The following is a 2,392-nucleotide window of genomic DNA, read 5'->3' on the forward strand; positions in this document are numbered from 1 at the left end:
TTTTATCAATCTTGCTTTTGGAGCAGTGATCTGCTAAGGCTTGGCTGGCCATTGGCCATGTCTAGTGTTTTGGACCGAAGCTTTCTTTGAAAGCTTGGCTGGCTGTGAAGCCATGTCTAATTCCTGGACCGGAGTCTTAGACTAACATTGCACTGATTCCTGGAATTCTCATTAAGAATTTTGATACCTTTTTCCACTTAATTTTCGAAAAACACAAAAAAAATTTACAAAGTCATAAAACCCAAAAATATTTCTTGTTTGAATCTAGTGTCTCATCTTAAGTTTGGTGTCTTGCATGCATTCATTCATGTGTCTTAAGGACTTTCAAGTAATTCTTGATAATTTTCGTGCTCTGATCTTTGAATTCAATTGACTTGAGTGTTTTGTGTGTCTCATATGCATTTTCATTTTGTTAGTGTCAGTAGTATACAAACTGCTAAGTTTGGTGTCTTGCATGCATTGTTATTTGATTCTTGTTGCATTTTGATTATTAAAAATCCAAAAATATTTTTAGTTTGTGTCTTTTCAAGTCAATAATACAGAGAATTGAAGATTCAGAACATACAGCAGAGGAATTACACAGAAAAAGCTGGGCGTTCAAAACGCCCAGTGAAGAAGGACAGACTGGCGTTTAAACGCCAGCCAGGGTACCTGGTTGGGCGTTTAACGCCCAAAGAGGTATAGTTTTGGGCGTTAAACGCCAGAATGTGCACCATTCTGGGCGTTTAACGCCAGGATGGCTAAAGGGGGAAGATTTTGTTTTCAAATCAAATTTTTTTTTAGTTTTTCAAATCTTTTTCAAATCAATTTTTCAATCAAATCTTTTTCAAAATCAATTTCTTTCCTTTTTCAATGATACTTGCTATCAATTAATGATTTGATTCAACATTTCAAGTATGTTGCCTTTTCTGTTGAGAGAGGTTTAATGTTTGAATCATATCTTTTCTTGTTAGTCAAGTTTTTAATTTTCAAAATCAAATCTTTCTAAAATGTTTTTCAAATCACATCTTCTCAATCACATCTTTTTAAAACCAATCATATTTTCTTAATCACATCTTTTTCAAAATAGTTTTCAATCAAATCTTCTTGATTTCTAATTTCAAAATCTTTTTTTCAAAAATCACTTGATTTCTTTTCAACTTTCATTTTCAAAAATTAAGTAATGTTTTTCAAAAATACTTTCAAAATTTTTCACTTAATTTTCGAAAATCACTTCCCTTCTTCTCACATCCTTCTATTTATGGACTAACACTATTCTTTAATGCAAAATTCGAACTCCATCTTCTTTGATAAGTTCGAATTTTCTACTTCTGTCTTCTACCTTTCTCTTCCTCTAACACTTCAAGGAATCTCTATACTGTGACATAGAGGATTCCACATTTTCTTGCTCTCTTCTCTTTCTTATGAGCAGGAGCAAAGACAAAAGCATTCTAGTTGAAGCTGACCCTGAACCCGAAAGGACCTTGAAGAGAAAGCTAAGAGAAGCCAAAGCACAACTCTCTTTAGAGGACCTGACCGAATTCTTCAAAGAAGAAGAACACATGGCAGCCGAAAACAACAATGCCAACAATGCAAGGAAGGTGCTGGGTGACTTTACTGCACCTACTCCCGATTTCTATGGGAGAAGCATCTCTATCCCTGCCATTGGAGCAAACAACTTTGAGCTTAAGCCTCAATTAGTTTCTCTAATGCAACAGAATTGCAAGTTCCATGGACTTCCATTGGAAGATCCTCATCAGTTCTTAGCTGAATTCTTGCAAATCTGTGACACTGTTAAAACCAATGGGGTTGACCCTGAGGTCTACAGACTTATGCTATTCCCTTTTGCTGTAAGAGACAGAGCTAGAACATGGTTGGACTCTCAACCTAAGGAAAGCCTGGACTCTTGGGAAAAGCTAGTCAATGCCTTCTTGGCAAAGTTCTTTCCACCTCAAAAATTGAGTAAGCTTAGAGTGGAAGTCCAAACCTTCAAACAGAAGGAAGGCGAATCCCTCTATGAAGCTTGGGAAAGATACAAACAATTAATCAGAAAGTGTCCTTCTGATATGCTTTCTGAATGGAGCATCATAGGAATTTTCTATGATGGTCTCTCTGAACTGTCCAAGATGTCTTTGGATAGCTCTGCAGGAGGATCTCTTCATCTGAAGAAGACGCCTACTGAAGCTCAAGAACTGATTGAAATGGTTGCAAATAACCAATTCATGTACACTTCTAAAAGAAATCCTGTGAACAATGGGACTAGTCAGAAGAAAGGAGTTCTTGAGATTGACACTCTGAATGCCATATTGGCTCAGAACAAAATATTGACTCAACAAGTCAATATGATTTCTCAAAGTCTGTCTGGAATGCAAAATGCACCAAGTAGTACTAAGGAAGCTTCATCTGAGGAAGA

General features: G+C 36.3%; 1 non-coding gene across 1 annotated transcript; it reads right to left on the reverse strand.

Moving 5' to 3' along the window:
- Positions 1-1,943: 1,943 nt before the first annotated feature.
- On the reverse strand, positions 1,944-2,051 carry LOC112799217 (small nucleolar RNA R71). Its single transcript, XR_003200793.1, has one exon. It is a non-coding gene; the product is annotated as a small nucleolar RNA R71 (small nucleolar RNA).
- Positions 2,052-2,392: the final 341 nt, after the last annotated feature.

This window comes from Arachis hypogaea, chromosome 4, assembly GCF_003086295.3.
Source record: "Arachis hypogaea cultivar Tifrunner chromosome 4, arahy.Tifrunner.gnm2.J5K5, whole genome shotgun sequence".
In the NCBI taxonomy this organism is placed as follows: Eukaryota; Viridiplantae; Streptophyta; class Magnoliopsida; order Fabales; family Fabaceae; genus Arachis; species Arachis hypogaea.